The sequence below is a fragment of the Xenopus laevis genome, chromosome 3L, assembly GCF_017654675.1.
Source record: "Xenopus laevis strain J_2021 chromosome 3L, Xenopus_laevis_v10.1, whole genome shotgun sequence".
In the NCBI taxonomy this organism is placed as follows: domain Eukaryota; kingdom Metazoa; phylum Chordata; class Amphibia; order Anura; family Pipidae; genus Xenopus; species Xenopus laevis.
Window position 1 is genome coordinate 105,731,025 of NC_054375.1, and position 19,908 is coordinate 105,750,932.

The following is a 19,908-nucleotide window of genomic DNA, read 5'->3' on the forward strand; positions in this document are numbered from 1 at the left end:
TCTTTTAAAGATCCAGTTCCACTCAACTAAACTTCTAAACTGTTTCACTGTAAATGCTCAGCAGTTACATATAGAGGTACATTTATCAAGGGTCGAATTTTGAATTCATGTGAGTTGTTTTAAACTCCCTTAAATTTGAATATATTTGAAATTTGACTGGGGGTTTATTTAATAATAAAACTGAATATATAAAACTCGGACTAATTTTACCGACCCGAAAACTCGAATCAAATTGGATTTATACAGTAATTCAGCAAATCTCGAAAATCTAATTAGAATTTTTAAAAAATCTTGACTTGAGTTTGGATAATTCCCTAGTAGAATTTGACAGTTTTGACCATAAAAAAATGTTAAAAATCGAATTTTCAATTTGACCCTTAATAAATCTGTCCCATAATGTATAACACAAGCCTTTTTTAGACCAATGGCATTTGAATTTGAATGACCTTTTTTGTAAGTTTACTTTTCTAACTGTGCAGTTCTGTGCTAGTTCTAAATTGTGAATGCATTCAGCCCAGCTATAGTGCAGCATTGTACACCAGTTAAAAATAAACAGCTCCCAAAATATTTCTCTTGACTCCAGTTAGTCTGGGTGTGTATACTGATATGCTGAGTGTGGGTTCAAATTTAACAAGTTGATATTAGAGTAGCTTTAAGTAATGCCAGCTATCTGTACACAGCAGTCATGAAATTAAATCAGAGCTTTGCTCAGGGTCTGTAGGCACTGAAGGTTTTGTACGTACTTGCTTAGGATCAAGTTTCTTTCCTTGATAATCAACAGCTTGTTAAGGGCTGCTTTCTAAAATCTTCCCCAAGCGATCTCATTGTGAAATATTTCAATATTTAACGTTGCAACTTTGTCTCATGTAACTATTGCCTGCATGTAAAGGGATTCTATGAAATATTGTTTTATCAAATCAAAGTTCGAGTTGTTTTTAACACAAAAATTCAAGTTTCCGAGGGTATTTTTTGGTCAAAATCGAATTTTTCAAGATTTAATATACCACGAACCTGGAGATAGATTGAATCTGGAAATAAACCAGCCAAAACCTGTCGCGGTAATGTAGGAGTCAATGGCAGAGGTCCGTTGTACCATTGAAGATGTTAATAGCCTTCATAATGTTTGATTTTTTTTCTGTGGGTTTCACTCAAAAACTCGATCTATTCAAGTGATTCGAGTTTTCAAGTTCCTCCACTCAAATTCACTGAATTGTGTTTTTTACATTCAAGTTTTTTTTATTAAATTTGAAACTATTCGAGTTGTGAGTTCAATCGAGTTCATTTGAGGTCTAAAAAAGCTCACAGATCTCTAAAATTCGACCTTTGATAAATAACCCACAGGGAACTAACACAGGGAAAAGATACAGACTCCTTGTAGATAGTGCCCCAGCTGAAATTGAACTCTGAACTGGTGGATCACTCTGCAAAGAACAAGGGCCACCCCTTCACCACATTTATTATTATCATTGCAATGATTATTATCAAAGCATTTGTAGGGCAACAAGTTGATTTAGTGGTGTGCTGAGATGCACAGAGCCTTGACCTCTACCCAACTGAACCAATATGGGAAGAATTGGAACAACTAATGCTGTTGTGACTGATAGGAAGCAAATTCCAAATCCGTCCCATAAGCGTCACATAAAAATCCTGCTTTTGACTCATGAAACTATGTAGCAGAAGCCAGCTAATTAAAGGGGTGGTTCACCTTTAAGTTACATTTTATTATGCAATAGAATTGCCAATTCTAAGCAACTTTTCAGTTAGTCTTAATTTTTTTTTAGTTCTTAAATTATTTGCTTTCTTCTTCTGACTCTTTCAAAGGGGGTCGTTGACCCCATCTAAATAACAAATGCCCTGTAAGGCTACAAACTTATTATTCCTATTGTTTTACTCATTTTTCTATAAAGATTCTCTCATATTCCATTCTCTTAATTAAATCAGTGTATGGTTGCTGGGGTAAATTGGACCATAGCAACTAGATTGAATATCAAACTGAATAAAAAGCACAAATAAAAAACCACAAATAAAAAAAAAAATATGAAAACCAATTGCAAATTGACCCAGAACATCACTCTCTGCATCATATTAAAAGTTAATTGAAAGGTGAACAACCCCTTTGACAGACCTGCAAGGGAAATGATTACTGTTACATTGTTTCAGGAAACAGATACTAAGAAAAGGAAGGGATAAAAAATTATTGCATTTAGTTGTAATTTAATTTACAAATGTTAAAATCATTAATAATGTTTCATTAATTTTAAAGAAAAATAATAATAATGCACCAAAACCTGTCTATATGAAAAGGAAGTAGAACATTTTTCACCATTGGCAAATACTGAAAATGTAAATAAATTATCCAGAGATAAACTCACTTTGGACATACATGTGCGCAGTAGGACAGAATTTTTTTTTTGTCGGGTAAGTACTAGTAAAGTCGGAAAATAATTAGACTGTAACTTTTTTTGTTTATGCTGATTAGTTTCATAAAATGTGAAAAAAAATTACAGTTCAACTTGTAATAAAATTCCATTCAAGTATATTTGTTTAATGTAGGTTAATCCCTAATTGACGCTTATTTATATGCAATTTGCTCACTTCAGACTGAGACAGGTGAATTTTATTCTAAGTTGCTGTCTGTTAACCTATAGAGCATGCTTTCTGTCAGAACTAACTGACGTCCTATGTATTTAATCGTTTTTCCATCAGGGCAACTATATACTGCATTACTCGCCTCATTTTCAAAGACCTGAACCTGTTATTGACTTCGTAGTAAGTTCAGATTGTTTTTGAGTCTGAGCATTTTTCTCTTTTATGGGTCTGTCTTACTGTTTATTGGTGTGTACATAAAGAATGAATTTCTGTAAAGTTTCCCCTTAACAAATTGTAGTATTGCTTTACTTTGTTGCTGTTGTGCACAAAGTATTAGTCAGCCAGTGTGCATATATTTCAGATGGTAACATCTTGCAAATGCAGAACCACCCACTGTAGTAAACATTTTCGTTAAACATATTTTTCCTGTTTACCTTTTGCAACAGATGTGTTAGCAAATATATGCTGTATTCATGTTCCCAGCTTGCTTTTCATGAAGCGCAGTGGAGCAATATTAACATGTTAAATGTATAGTGCTTTCCTTATGATTTAAGAAAAGCTGTAGTTTTTTTGTGTTTTTATTTAACAGTGCACATGGTGCGTGGTTTCTATTTTATACCCCCTCTCCGCCTTTGGAATCTGCAGAGTCACTGCAGGGAGGGGGAGATAATCTATTCTGGCGCTCCTTCTCAGTGCATCGTGTGTGTGTGTGTGTGTATATATATGTAGCATTTTTCACAATTACAAGTTATTTGATTTATGTTGAACTCATATTAATTTGCTTGCCTTGACAATCATTTGACGCATACTGATGCCAGCACAGAGCATTTCCGCACATTTCTTGAAACAAGCTTAGAATGCAGGATTTGGAATAGGAACCCTGTTCTATAGATTCAAGTGGGTAAGGGGAGCTCACCAGTCAGAAACACAGGACTACAGGATAGAATTCTGTAGAACCTTTGTTTACTTGGGTGCGTGATGTGGAAATCAAGCTCTACTTCTTGCCAGGATGACTTTGTAATAGGCAGCCTGTTCTGTATTTTTGGTGCCTGTTCTTGACTTGGAACTTGGAACCTGCAACTAACAGATTTATTATTTTTTGCAAATAGGTTAGGGAAGTAGCATGCACATTTCTTGGTTTATTTTACTTAAGCTTACCCACATGTCTTAGTGTTTCAAAGACATGTCAGGTGAGGGTGCCTAAGCTAGGAAACACTCAAAAAAGCCATGCTTATCATACTTTCTGACTGTAACCACTTATTTTGATTCAGAAGGTGCTGGGATGCTACCAGGTCTTACAGTGCGGTTCCAAAAACGTGAAACAGAAAGGGGAAAGCAAATGAGAATAGAGTGAAGAAAAATGACACATGGCGAGAGGAGGAAATAGTAAAATCAGTCATGGAGAGAAAGGAAAGGTTTGAAATGTTGTGGAGCTACATCTCTCAACATCTCTCGATTATGATGAAAGATGTTTGAAACTGTAGTCTCACTAAAGGGTGAATGTTCGTAAGCAAACGATCCGCCACACTATCGCCACTTCATCAGATGCAAATTTGTTACCACTATGCTAATTCACTAAAATGCGAAGTTGCGTCTAAGCAGCCGAACACTGGTGAAGTTTCGCTAGTGTCAATTCGTCAGCGTGAGCATTTCATAGTGAACTTTCGTTCGCGTTCATTTACCGAAACTTCCTTCGTACTCTTACACTTAGGTCAATTTGAATAGGGCAGGTACATATAGGTCATATAGATGTGTTTATCAGAGATGTTGGTGCAAATGCTTGAAGTGGCCACTTACTATTACAAATGCCAAAGGAAGCAAAATAAAGACAAAAGAGATCCTCTATTGCCCTAGACATGAGCCCACTATAAAACAAATGTTGCATGCCTCTCAAATGGTTGGAAAAAAATGTTAACACAAAAATCTTTAATAGTTAGGACTTTTAAAGGCAATCCCGCTTTAAAATATAAAAAAAAAAATCCAGTTTAGAACTTTTATGACTTTTCGGCATAGAGGGTATGATTTCACCGACATAAGATTGGATAGGATGTAGAGATGCTGATAAGGAAAAGATAAGGAAAGAAAAAGAGGTATATGTAAAGTTAAAAAGGATGGGGGGGGGGGAAATTAATGATCCCCTGTGTTCAATTTGCCTAGGGCACAAAAACTCCAAAACTCCAAAACTCCAAAAACTGCCTGGAAGGGTCAATTAGTGGATGACATCATAAGGCAATGAGCTGCACCATATACTATGTGACGGTGATAAACAAACAAAGAAACAGGTGGGGCCACTCTAGTGAAAAAAAAAACAGCCAGCAGACTGTTTTCTTTGCTTAGTGAAAAGGTAAGGTAGCCAAAAAGTTTAAGAGCCAGAGGTAAAATCCAGCCAACAACAGGCACCAGAAATACACATCAGCCAAAATGGTTTAGTGATTGGGTGGAGGTTTGGTTCTTTTGTTTTAAATCTTTAGGTGAATATGAATATTAGGCAACCATTCACTGAGTGGAATAGAGGAAGAACAAGACACAACAGCGTGTATTGACTCCAGCTTTGCATTGTAATCAAAAGGAATATTGAGCATTACTGAGGTTAGGCACTGATATTTATCCTATATAAGTTTATTTGAGGTTAGAGTCAAGGATCTGTGCAGCCTAGTCAGGTCCTTTCACTCATATTCTCTTCAGCACATAAACTACTTTCTAGCTATTAGATGCATTGACTCTCTCTGTTTTGGTTTGAATGACAAGCTAGAAGAGAAATGGAATAAGACTTCTTGAGGACAGTGACAGAAGGAAATTTTCATTTGATGGATAAGATAATAATGAAAATTCTTATATTCTCAAAGGTTAATCAGCCTTCAAAGCAACCTCCTCTGCTTGCAGCTATTTTTTATTTGTCTAAAGCAATTGCTGGTGTTTTAATTAGGTGGAAATCACTGACGGAAGCTTCACTTGTGAATAAAAAATAAATGCCGACAGCAAGCAACAGAGTACATTAAAATATATTCATTTCATTTCCTTTGTGCACCATTAGAATCAACACAGTATAAAGTAAAAAGTTGATTTAATTGCCCCTGGGATGTGGCCTAACACATCCTGGCCTAGAAGTACTGTAATTTCTACAGGAAGGTATTAGAGGCAGTTACATACCTGGAAATTCTAAATTAATGTAATTTTTAATTTGGTAACTGTGCTTGGCATTACCATTGTTTTATACTGAGCACTTTTCTTTGGATTATATTATCCCTTTATGTCACAGAGCCAGAGAATGGCAAATGGCCTACTGCAAAAACATTGGCAGGGAAAAGTTTGTAAGATTATGTGCTGGATATAATCTGATACAGCATAGAACATGCCCTTCTCTCTGAAGGAGCTACTCCTCCTCACACAGATGGCAAAAACGCTGAGACATGTTGTGCTGACACCTTTCTCGTATAATAAAGATATTGCTTAACTGTCAGATTGTTGCAGGTTTGTTTTTGCTGGTTCTTAAAGAGAAACTGTTAAGAAAATTGTTGCTATGTGTGCCAAAAAAACATCTTAAATTGATGTTACATAATTTTTCAAAAACATCGTAAGTAAAGCTTTAAAAAAAATGTTTACATTATGGGGCAAAGGCTGATTACTAGAGAATCCATCTATTTCTAGAGTAGTTCCCATCCACTGTTGTCTCTTACACCCTGCTTACCAATAGGGAAGTTGACGTTCCAATATGAAATGTTTTTTTAAAAAATGTTTAATGCTTATTCCTTTTTAGTATTGCTTTCACATGTTTATGTGCTTGTATTGAAGAGGAAAAGGAGGATATCTGGGTCAACAAAAAGTTCGCCCACACCCAACCTGACCTGACAAGCCATATATAATTATATACCCTTGCCCAACTGCCCATCCCTGACGTCACCTAAGTGGGCAGGCAAAGCAGGACCAAGTACATAATACAGACAGCTGGAGGCAAAAGTTGGGCATAATGATGTTGCAGGCAGGCATGGGCCAAACTCTGCCCCCCACCCACCATGACATCCAAAGGTTGTTTATTTGCTGGTCTAAACCACACAAACCATGGATCCCCTGGGCTTTTGGCTGGCCCGCACATCACTAATTTGTGGTCCTCTTGTATGTGCATAATTTACTCTAAAGGGGATTATTTATCAAAGTATGATTGTAAGAAGCAGGACAAATCCCAAGCAGTAGCTGTGACTGCAAAGTGCTTTTATTGGGGAAAATTGTGACACGGTTTCCCCAATAAAAGCACTTTGCAGTCACAGCTACTGCTTGGGATTTGTCCTGCTTCTTACAATTATACTTGAATGTGGCATTTTGGGGTGTGGACACAGGATACCCCTGCAGGAAAATCCACCTACAATCGAAAAGGGTGAGATACAGTATACCTTTATTTGATTATTTATCAAAGGTCCAGTTTAAGAGATTTGAGTTTTTTTTTAATCAGATGCAATTTGAGTGTAGGACTGGCCAGATATGGGATGACTTTGACGTAGTTGGCCATCTTAAATATATTGCAATATATGGATAAACAATCGCTGTTTTGTTTAAAGGGTAAGGAATTTTTTTGTAGCTGTATGCACAAAATGTCTCAGTTTTAAATATATTGATAATGGGTTGAGTGCAGAGGACCTCTTGTATTTGTCTATATGTATTTTGTGGTCACAACCTCATTGCATCCCCGCCTAATTAGTGGTGAGCACAACTTTCCCTTGTTTGTTTTTTTATACCTTGAATAAACTCACAACTCGAATGTTTTCTGATTTATGGAAAAACTCGAATCAATGAATTCGGGCTTATTAATTAATCCAGTTTTCCAGCAAAACCCACAAAAAATCCTGAAAGCTACAAACATCTTCAAATGGTTCAAGGGACCTCTGTCATTGACTTTTACATGACCTCAAAAGGTTTTAGTTGGAGTATTTTTGGACTCAAGCTATTTCTAACTTCGGGTATAATAAATCTCAAAAAAAATTTGCCTGAAGATTCAAATTTTAACCTGAGATTTGAGTTTTGACTGAGAAATACAATCAAAACTCATTTTTTTTGTGTAAAAATCAGCCAGAAATAACCCCCTTAATGTTTAAGGAAGGGTTCAAGAATTTACTTTTTTAATTTATCAGTCATTTAACTGAAGTAAGATAACATACTGTACACACATTCCAAAGTTTAAAACTACTTTTTTGGATTTGAGAGTTATGATTGTTAATGGAATGGTACACTGCAGCCATAGAAATGTAACAGCTTAAAAGTGGGGTGAGTTTGGAAGTGATTATTCAATACACTGGGGCATGTTGCCATCAACCCCTGATTTAGGAGATTGAATACCTGGGCCAGATTTAGTTCCAGGAAAAAAAAATATGGTTTATCTAATGAAAAATGAATAGAAGTCTATGGGGAAATCTGGAATTGAATTCGGAAACAAGCAACAACATATTGCTTCTGACATCGTTATAATGCAATAACATTACCATTTTTACTCTGAAAAAGGAATGAGGAAATTGGTATGCTTAGATATTATAACAAATGGTAAGTAGAGTCATGAAAATGTTTGTGACGTTTAGTACAAAGATTGACAACGCCATCCGATTTTATCTTCTTAAAAAGTCTTTATTGCCAAAATTGTTGTCATCTGACAATTGTGTAGTTTGTAGTTAAGACTGCTGAAGCATTGTGGCTGGAGACTGTCAGGGAGCCGGGATGCTCCCACCAGGGAGGTTGTCAGGATCAAGGAGGAAGCCCACAAGGGAGTCAAGGTCGCGGTGTCCAACAAGGGGTAAATCAGGAGAATAACCAAAGTCCAGGCAAAGGTTCAAAGGCAGGCAGGATATCAGCAAAGTCCAAAAGTCCAGGCAAGAGGTCAGCAACAAACAGGAACAAGATAAGTTTTCAGCAAAGCAGACAGGAAACCCAGGAAACTTCACAGGAATGAATCCTATACTTGGGCGCCATTCTGGCGTCTTGGTAAGGCTTTTATATTTGAATTTGGCGCCATTCTGACGTCATCGGCGTCCTTGCGCCGACGCGCTGACGTTATCGCGCCAGCGCCGCTACCCACGTGGCGGCCATGGGCGCCGCCATTTTGGGAGCGACGCCGGCAGGGAAGGACGCGCCGCCCGGAGCTCCTGGACCTGCTCCGGGCGGCGATCGTGACAGTACCCCCCCCCTCACGGGGGGCCTCCGGACCACCAGGACTTGGCTTCTGGGGAAATTTGGAGTGGAACTCCCTCACCAGACGAGGAGCATGGGCATCAGAGCGTCCTTCCCAGGAGCATTCTTCAGGGCCAAAGCCTTTCCACTTGATGAGGTACTGAAGAGAGCCCCTGGAGATTCTGGAGTCAAGGATCTTCTCCACCTCATATTCTTGTTGACCATCCACAGAGATAGTAGGAGGGGGAGGCTGGACAACGGAAAAGCGGTTGGAGGTAGCGGGTTTCACTAAGGAGACATGAAACACGTTGGGAATTCGCATCTCAGGGGGAAGCTGAAGTCTGACAGCCCCAGGATTGATCACCTCCGAGATGGAGAATGGACCTACGAACCTCGGACCCAACTTAGGAGATGGTACCTTCAACCGAATGTTCCTGGAAGACAACCAGACTTTATCACCGACCTTGTAGGGAGGAGAGGGTCTACATCTACGATCTGCAAACGTCTTATGAACCAGAGCGCTCTTCTCCAGGTTTGACTTGGTTGCAGCCCAAATAGCAGACATGTGGGCTGCATGGTCATCAGCGGCCGGAACATCAGACAACACAAAGTCTTGTGGGAAGGCTTGAGGATGTTGACCATACACCGACATAAATGGGGACCTTCCAGTGGAAGTGTGGCAGGCATTGTTATGAGCAAATTCCGCCCACGGGAGGAGATCAGACCAATCATCTTGACAAAGGGAAACGTGGTTCCTCAAGAACTGTTCCAAGGCTTGGTTCACTCGCTCAGCCGCTCCATTTGTCTGGGGATGATAAGCTGAGGAGAACTGAAGATTAATACCCAGATCTTTGCACAGGGAACGCCAGAACTTTGCCGTGAATTGGGACCCTCTGTCAGAAACAATCTCGACCGGGAAGCCATGCAGGCGGAAAATGAACTGGATGAACAACTGTGACAACTCCACTGCAGATGGATGCTTCCGTAGAGGGATGAAGTGGGCCATCTTGCTGAAGCGGTCAATGACAACCCAAATCACGGTGTTCCCACTGGAGGGAGGAAGTTCAACAATGAAGTCCATTGCCAAATGCGTCCAAGGACGAGAGGGGACAGGCAACGGCTGTAGTAACCCACTGGGGCGATAGGCTGGACTTGGAAGTGGCACAAACAGTACAGGCAGAAACAAAGTCTTTGACATCTTTACGGATTGTCGGCCACCAGACTAGACGCCGTAAAATTTCAAGAGTTTTAACAGGACCAGGATGTCCCGCTTGTTTGGAACTATGAGTCTGTTGCAGGATAGGCAGACGAAGCTCAGGAGGTACAAAAGCCATTCCGATGGGGGTATCAGGAGGGGCAGAAGATTGACCAGCCAGGATTTGATCAGCAAACTGAGGGTACAATGAAGCGACGATCTTGACAGGAGGAATAATTGGCTCTTGTCTTTCAGGAGAATGATCCACCGGAGAGAAACTTTGCGACAGAGCATCGGCCTTCCGATTCTTGGAGTCAGGGCGATAAGTCAAGATAAAGTTGAATCGAGAAAAGAAGAGAGACCACCTTGCCTGTCTGGGATTCAGCCTCTTGAGAGACTGAATGAATTCGAGATTCTTATGATCGGTGTAAATCGTGACTGGAATCAAAGAACCTTCAAGGAGGTGACACCACTCTTCTAAGGCAAGCTTGACAGCCAGAAGTTCTCGATTTCCTACATCATAGTTATGTTCAGCAGGCGAGAACTTCTTAGGGAAATATGCACATGGGTGCAGCTTTCCATCAGAGGGATGTCTTTGGGACAAGATAGCTCCAACTCCAACTTCAGAAGCATCCACCTCAATGAAGAAAGGTAACCCCGGATCAGGATGGCGGAGAACCGAAGCGAAGTGAAGGCATCCTTCAGGGATTGAAAGGCTTCAATAGAAGATGGGGGCCAAGAGCTGGGTTTACCCCCTTTTCGGATGAGAGCCAGGATAGGAGCTATACAAGAAGAGAATCCCTTAATGAATTGCCAGTAGTAATTGGCAAAACCAATGAATCTCTGGATCGCCTTGGTGCTCAGCGGAAGGGGCCACTCCTGGATTGCGGACACTTTAACAGGATCCATCTCGAAACCCTCTGGGGAGATGATATAGCCCAGAAAAGGAATCTTGGACACTTCAAAGACACATTTCTCCAGCTTGGCAAAGAGAGAGTTCTTCCTCAAACGAGAGAGTACTTCCTTCACCTGGGAGCGATGGCTTGCAAGGTCCTTGGAGAAAATCAGGATGTCGTCAAGGTATACGACCACAAACTTTCCCAAGAGATCCCGGAAAATGTCGTTCACGAATTCCTGAAAGACAGCGGGGGCATTGCAGAGACCAAAGGGCATTACGAGGTACTCATAGTGCCCATCACGAGTGTTGAATGCTGTCTTCCATTCGTCACCTTCCCGGATGCGGATAAGGTTGTACGCCCCACGGAGATCCAACTTAGAGAAGATTTTAGCCCCCTTCAGTTGGTCGAAAAGTTCTGCGATCAGAGGCAAGGGATACCGGTTCTTGACGGTGATTTTGTTTAGACCCGGTAGTCAATACAAGGACTTAGGCCTCCATCCTTCTTCTCCACGAAGAAGAATCCAGCCCCTGCAGGAGAAGTGGAAGGGCAAATAAACCCCCGCTGTAGATTTTCTTGAATATATTCTTTCATGGCAGAGGTCTCTGCTGGGGAGAGAGGATAAGTGCGACCTCTAGGAGGCATGGTTCCAGGCAGGAGATCAACTGGACAATCGTAGAGACGATGAGGAGGGAGAAATTCTGCAGACTTTTTACAGAAGACATCAGTGAACTCCTTGTAGAAGGAGGGAAGCGTCTTCAAATCTGACAAAGAAATATTCACCCTCTGGATGGGTTCAGCAGGAAGGCAGTGCTGTTGACAGTAAGGACTCCAACGGGAAACCTGCCCCGAGGACCAATCAATAATAGGGTTGTGCAGGCGTAACCAAGGAAGCCCCAAGACGACTGGAACAGAAGGACAGGAAATAATCAGGAACGATAACTATTCTTTGTGTAAAGTCCCAACCTGTACAGGCAATTCCCCAGTCGTCATAGAGATAAACTCGGATTCAAGGGGTCGATCATCAATGGCGGTTACACGAAGTGGAGGAGTCAATGGAAACAGGGGAACATTCATATGCTTGGCAAAGAGAGCGTCCATGAAATTGCCGGCAGCTCCAGAGTCAATAAAAGCAGAGCCAACAATGGTCTTAGAGGACAGACGGATCTGTAAAGGCAGAAGAAACCTATGAGAGTTCTCTTGTGACTTGGGAGTAACACCCCCTACATGAGTCTTTGCAAGGTTACCTTGAAGAGGGGATTGAGATTGACCCCCACAGTAGAGACAAAGTCCAGCCGTACGTCTCCGGAGTTTCTCCTGTTCAGAGAGACGAGCTCTTCCGACTTGCATAGGTTCCTCCGGAGGAATAACAGAAGGCTGCTGGGAGGTAGGAGGTAATAGAGGTCTTTGAAAGCGAGGAGCCAACATGGGTTGAAATTTCTTGACTCTGTCCCTATCAGCTTGATGTTCTCTCTGACGAGTGTCCACCTTGACAGACAAAGCAATGAGGTCTTCAACCTGCGTGGGTAATTCACGGGAGACCAGGTCATCCTTGAGGCGGATAGAGAGACCATTGTAGAAGGCAGCATGATAGGCATCATTGTTCCAGCAAGTCTCTGCAGCGAGGGTACGGAATTCAATGGCATATTCCGCGACACTGTGATTTCCTTGGCAGATCTGGAACAGACGAGAAGCAGCGGTCGCCACCCGACCGGGAGCATCGAACACCATCCGGAATTCATGAAGGAAGGCTTTGGAATCGTCAATTAAGGGAGACTCCTTCTCCCAGTGCGGAGATGTCCATTCGAGCGCTTTCCCCGCCAGACGAGTGATGACGAAACCAACCTTTGCTCGTTCAGAGTTAAATTCCGCCGGTTGCAGGGCGAACCGAATCTGGCACTGGTTCACAAAACCACGAGAGGCTTGGGGGTCGCCACTGTAGAGAGGCGGTGCAGGAATTCGCGGACCAGAAGTGGAGGATTGTGTAGCCATATCGGCAGCAGCTAGCGTGGGCGTTGTCGGCGTTTGAGTAGTCGGCATAAGTATGGATAGCTTTTCCAAGATCGCCTCCAGCGTGCGTCCAACGTAATTTTGCCGAGCTTCGTACGCCTCCATGCGGGTATGCAGACCTCGAAAGGCCCTGCCGAAATCTGGCTGAGCTTCCTCAGTGGGATCCATGGCCCAAGTATAATGTCAAGGTCGCGGTGTCCAACAAGGGGTAAATCAGGAGAATAACCAAAGTCCAGGCAAGGGTTCAAAGGCAGGCAGAATATCAGCAAAGTCCAAAAGTCCAGGCAAGAGGTCAGCAACAAACAGGAACAAGATAAGTTTTCAGCAAAGCAGACAGGAAACTTCACAGGAATGAATCCTATACTTGGGCGCCATTCTGGCGTCTTGGTAAGGCTTTTATATTTGAATTTGGCGCCATTCTGACGTCATCGGCGTCCTTGCGCCGACGTCGACGCGCTGACGTCATCGCGCCGGCGCCGCTAGCCACGTGGCGGCCATGGGCGCCGCCATTTTGGGAGCGACGCCGGCAGGGAAGGACGCGCCGCCCGGAGCTCCTGGACCTGCTCCGGGCGGCGATCGTGACAGAGACATAGCTCAACTTTTTTTTTTTTTGCTTTTGTAATATATCTAACATGAAGTGTGCACATCTTATATTCTGCTGACTACTTCTTTTGAAGTTTGGTATAGAGAGACTTACCCTAGGCTGGGAGGTATTCATGCAAAAACATTCATCATGGACTTCACTGTTTCTGAGTACTACCTAGTAGTTGAGCACCCATAAAATCCCAGAACCTTTCATTTGAGTCTGACTGTAAAATGAATGATGGCGCTTGAAAGAGTAACAAGACTCCAGAGTATTGACTGTTCCTCAGCCCCTGTTATCTGCTCCCATGCTTACTTTAGGGTTCAGGGTGACCAGGAAATGTTTATATTGCCATTTTTAGCTCTTGTTAGAGTTATGAGTAGCAGAGATCTGACAATTACAGGTGCCCAAATTCCATACACCATACCTCCCAACTGTCCCGTTTTGAGCGAATTACTGGTGGCATAATAAAAGGGGCATATTTCTCGACTGCATTCAATTGGGTATGTGTGGATCTGTTTCCAAGCAATTGCCGTTTTGAGCGGGAAAGTCCCGTTTTTGACAGCTCAACCCGCAGTCCTAGGTTTGTTACTGAAATGTCCCGACTTTCTTTGATCTCCTGCACTGAGCATCCAGAAAAAGATACAAAGTTTCTAACTTAATTGGCTTTTGACAGAGAGCCCAGAATAGATGCTCAGATACTTTTATACCAATATAAGATGAGCAGGTCTCTTGGGGGAAAATGATTTGCATCTTAAAGGGCAATTCACCTTCATTAACAAAACTGTAATAACACATAAAAACCACATAACTGTGTTCAAACTTATAACTTATATTGCCAAATTTAGTAAAATTGGTGCAATCCTCAGTATTTTGGCACTGTGCAAACTGCTTTCCATTCTCAGCCTTCAAACCCCTTTTTTTATGATGTAGAGAGTGATATTCTGTGGCAATTTGCAATTGGTTTTCATTTCTTTATCATTTGTGGGGGTTTTTTTTTGTTTTTTTTTTTAGCTATTTAGATTTTTATTCAGTATCTCTCCAGCTTGCAGTTTCAGCAATCTGGTTGCTAGGGTCCAAATTACCCTAGCAACCATGCATTGTTTTGAATACAACATTAGAATATGCATAGTACAGTGTCTGAATAGAAAGAGGAGTCAAAAAAGTACTAATAATAACAAATGTGTATCCTTACAGAGCATCTGTTTTTAGATAGGGTCAGTGACCCCCATTTAAAAGCTGAAATGAGTTAGAAGAAGGCAAATAATACCAAAGCTATAAAAAATAAACCGTGAAGACCAATTGAAAAGTTGCTTAGTAATGACCATGATACTATGGCCATAATATCATACTAAAAGTTAACTTAAAGGTGAACCACCCATTAAAGTCTGAAAATTAAAAGTATTTGCTTAATTTAGGAGATGGTCTTCCTGTAATTCGGAACTTCCTGGTTAATGGGTTTCAGAATAACGCATCCTATACCTGTACTTTTCATATCTGCATGATAAGGGGAGTTTATGAATAATTCATTTTCTAGCAGGCTGCTGGACTAGAATTTTCACAAAAATGTTCAATCATTGAAAGGGAGTGTTATGGTTATAGTGTGGGTCTCACATTGATGGCATGAGTTAATAGGGAGCATCTCTTGTCAGTCTAGGCCCTTGCTTTATAAACTGCAGCTTGACTCAGCAACTGCAATTCTCTGTTGCATAATAAATGCAGCCGGTCAGGCAACACAAGTGAGAAAAAGGTTTACATTAAATGCAAAGTGTGTGAGATTCACTAAGCTAATTCATGTGACATTTTATTTACTTCTTGTCCTGTTTAGATTGTTTCTAATGATGAGGCAATTTATTTGCCAGCCATGGATTTGCGTCAAAACTGTGGCAAAAATTTGCAGCGGAAAAATTTGCAGACAAAAAACACCCTTAAGAAAAAAAGCCCATTGACTTTAATGCGTTTGGACAAAAAAAAAAACCTTTAAAAAAAATAAATAATGTCCAATAGTTTTAATGCATTATGACAAAAGTCCGCCATAATAAAAAACACCTGTTGACTTTAATGCATTAGGACAAAAAAAGTCGCCATAAGAAAAATCCGCCCATTGCATTTGGAGCAAGAAAATCTTTTGTGCGCGTAAAAACGCCCATTGACTTAAATACATTTCGCTATTTTTTTGCGGTTTCACAAATTTTTTGCCAAAGCGAAACTGGACAGATTCGCTCATCTCTGATTATTTCTCTAAAGCATTCACCAAATGATATAATGTTATAAACGTCAATTGTAAATTGTGCCCTCTGTGGCTGATTTATTAATATAGGTGCTAAATTGTATCAGTGCAGTTTTCCATAGCAACCAATCAGATCTTTGCTTTCATTTTCTAATGTAGTAAACTCTAATGTTAGCGAATGAGCCCTACTTTGTACATTTCTTGTAAACCACCATAAATCAGTCTGTCATTGATTACAAATACGATCACGTAAGACAAGCCAGTTAAATGTTTTCATTGATATAATATATTTTACAGAAGGACTTTACCTGTAACGGTTTCATTGGCATTTTATAGGGTGATTTATCATTGGAGGAGTGACCAGGTCGCTACAGTGTCTGCATGTTGCCATGCCTTGGAATAGTGTGAGAGGGCATATTAGTACATGCCTTGACCAGCTGTTAAAGGAAATTTAGAAGGAGCAAAGTGCTGACATCACATTTTCTGTGTATTTTTATTTTTTTCACTGCTGTGTTTTTCTGCTAACTGCTTATAGCTATCTCCCGTGTCAACTAGGGTTGCCATCTGACTGGTATTTTACTGGCATGACCTGAAAAAATAACGTTTGATGCGAAAGTTAGTAATAGGGGAAACAAGATAAAAATATAGCAAGACTAGTATTTTTTTGTAGAAAAAGTAACAACCCGTATCACAATCATATAGGATTTTTGTTTGTACCAAATATGTCAGATCTACTTAGCAAAATTGCTTAATATTATTATTCTTTTAAGAATTAACATGCTGTTCATTTATGTAGTTTGTGCAAATCTAGTATGGCAGGTTTTTTTTGTTTTGTTTGAAAGTCATGTGTTGGGTAGAATTGTGAGAGCCAGATTTATTTTTAGAGTAAGCAGAGAAGAAACATTCCACGCTGATTAAAATAATCACTCCTTTACTAACTTCTGAGAAGCCATTTATTCTACCTACGTCTAGAATGCAGCTTTTCATCTGGTCGGTAAAGTAGCTAAAAAGGTCTATTGAGTGAGTATTGTTATTATAAGCCGCAGCAGCAGTCCATGCCTTTATTTATTTTTTCATCCCCACCCAGATTATTTGTATTTATTATTTATTAGGCTGTTGAGCTGGTAAACTTTATATATATATATATATATATATATATATATATATATATATATATATATATATATATACCTTGCATATTAAATTAATTTTCCCTGTGAGACTGTCAACCAGCTGAAAGACACAAAAAGACACAATCTGATCACTCCTGTGTCGTTTGTATGGCAAATTTCCACATTTATAATGCTCTCTAGTTTCAGGTGCACTGTGTATAAGCACAAGGGTGAAAGCATGCCTTTGCATAGAATGGCTTAGCAAAGAAACTCATAGAATGGTACTTTGTTTAAGGCTTCAGTTAACAGGTACAGGCGTGAAGTGTTTTTCTTTCCAAAACTTCAAATGAAACTAGCATCATTCAGAGATGTGTAAGTAAACAATATCTATTTGAACAGAAAAGGTGTCTCTGGATAAAGTTTGGCTTAAGCAGATATTCTCTAAAAGGGGTTGTTCACCTTCCAAACACTTTTTTCAGTTGTTTTCAGATTGTTCCCCAAAATATTTTTTCAATCTGGCAGCTCAGTAAGCACATTCAAGCTCTAAACTGTTATGGTCAGCTCACACAAGCAGATTCGGGGAGATTAGTCGCCCCAGCAACAAATCTCCTTTTCTTCTGGGCGACAATCTCCCCAAACTGCCCTCCCCGAAGGAACATGCGGCGCTTCGTTTTCCGAAGTTGCCTCACGAGGAAACCAGGCGATTTTCATTTTAGCCAGCGGAGGCAGGGGGGAAGGCAATTCGGGGAGATTTTCACCCGAAGAAGAAGAGATTTGTTGCTGGGGCGAGGAATCTCCCCGAATCTGCTTGTGTGGCCAGATCCTTACACATTTGTAACATTTAGTTGATACATTTATCAGCGGCATGTGTGGAGTATTAGCAACTATTGTATCAAGTCTAACCGCTGCCTGTAATGAAACTCAGCAGGGACAAAGATAAGAAATGTGTCAACTAAATGTATCAATTAAGGACAGTTTACAGAGTTGGTGACCCCCCATCCCCTCCCAGTGCTGCTTTAGAAGGTAAAAAATTAAACTTTAGACTTCAATATCACAAAAATAGTCACACATAGAATATAGAAAACCATTGGGAAAAAGTCTTTATTTCTGGTAAACTAACCGGATTAACCAAAACTTTTCCTCCATAAAACAAGTGCCAAACATAAAAGGCAATTTGAGTACAACTAAGATTTGTTGCTGTGGTAAAAATACGCGACCTCGGGCATCCGATCTCTCAAAAATGCTTTCCCACTGACAATAAGGTAAATTGTTTTACAAAGTTTCCCTGCATGGCAACAATGGGCAACTTTGGAAATCCAAAGTTTTCCCACCGCTTATTTACATTATTTACATTATTGGCAGAGGTAAAGCATTTTTGAGATATATGTCGCCTGTTGTAGCACAGATTTAACCTCAGATGACAAATCTCCCAGTCTTACTCTTAATGGAAAGCTAAAGCTTAACTATAGAATAGGCATCCATACCAGCCCAAGGCAACCACAACCTTAAAGCAGCAGTAAAGTTGCCCCAGTAGCTCACCATCTTCTTTTATACTGATTCACTGCAGTTACTGAACTTAGGGAGTGACTCACAATATTCTGAAAATATATATAACTTTTAATATCCTCATATTTTGCAACAGGGGGTACTTTATTTATTATAAAACACAAGATTTAGTGAGTCATATGACATATGACATTACTTCTTACCGTTTATGACTGATGACATCAGTATTCACCGTTTAAGGAGATACTTTAGAAGATATTCATGACTTTTGTGTATTATATATATGTGTGTGTGTGTATGTGTATATATATATATATATATATATATATATATATATATATATATATATATATATATATATATAAATGTGTGTATATATATATAAATGTGTGTGTATGTATATATATATATATATATATATATATATATATATATATATAAAATATAATATAAATGTCAAAAAATAAGGCTGGTTAATAAATAATTCAGATCATTGGAACATGGCAGCTAAGAAACCAGCATAATTAAAATCAGAATTTAATAATCAGCCCTGTAGCATCAGCTTATATAACAGACAAACTTTATTTTCTGCTTGATGATTTCCAACAACCCCTAAGCTTAGCGTCTCAACAGCTGCTCAAACACACCGAGTATGCTTGTGTCATAAGAGGAAAATGAGATCAGATTAAGGCAACAGTATGGCATATGTTTATTGCTTTATCAAGCAGGGGAAAGGCTTTATTTTTTTGCAACAGACAAATTAGCTTTCACATTGCTAAATCATGCTGAAAACTTCACTAAGTGAGAACCCATAATTATTTTAAAATTGTGGGGTAAATAGTGTATTGTGGGTTTTTGCTCTTTGCGCCATGCACTTTGCACTTGTTTATGTTGTATTTGGCTTTCATGTTGAGATAGCTTTTTTTTTTTTTTTCCTCTTATTTACATAATATATGTACTCTGCTGATGTTCTGGCCATTAATTGGCAGCAATCAAACGAAAGTTATGTCCTGGGAATTGTAGTGGTAGTCACCCATGTATATCGCCAGATAGGCAATACATGCAAATATTTTATCATTATCTGACAGATATTTTCTAACCTATCTGATTACCTAAAGGACCAATCACCATTGTACAAAAATTGTAGGGTCATCATTTTGAGTCCACACACTGTCCAAAATTCGTACAATTATATCTGCGCATCTATGGCCAACTTTAGACCATTCAGATAAGCACACTAATTGTTTCTTGCTGGTCATTAAATGATAGCTCATTAGTAGCCAATTACAGGGTTAGATCTTAAAAGAACTTTTGTGCTGGTATTCAGCCTGTGCAAGTGTAGGCAAGATAATGGTTCCAAACTATGCATTTCTGTATTCATCTTACTGATATTTTTCAGTGACCTTACTGGTTTGTTTGGGGTTAAGGAATGCTTATTGGCCATTTCTGCAATGATTATACCGGCAAGTCTGTGGCTAATATAATAATTATCCATTTCATATAGTAATAATACTGGCATATCTCAGGTTAATATGCGTATTGTCTATTTTCCGTAGTAATTAGAGTGGTACATCTGTGGTTAAACAGCCCCCTTAGTTATACAATTGTGTAAGTTGTGAGTGACTTCATTGGGTTTG

At 39.8% G+C, this 19,908-nt stretch overlaps 1 protein-coding gene across 4 annotated transcripts in view; it reads left to right on the forward strand.

The window, feature by feature from the left end:
- nedd4.L (NEDD4 E3 ubiquitin protein ligase L homeolog) overlaps nucleotides 1-19,908 on the forward strand; it is a 70,603-nt gene that overhangs the window by 21,403 nt on the left and 29,292 nt on the right. The gene's annotated exons all lie outside the window — the stretch shown is intronic.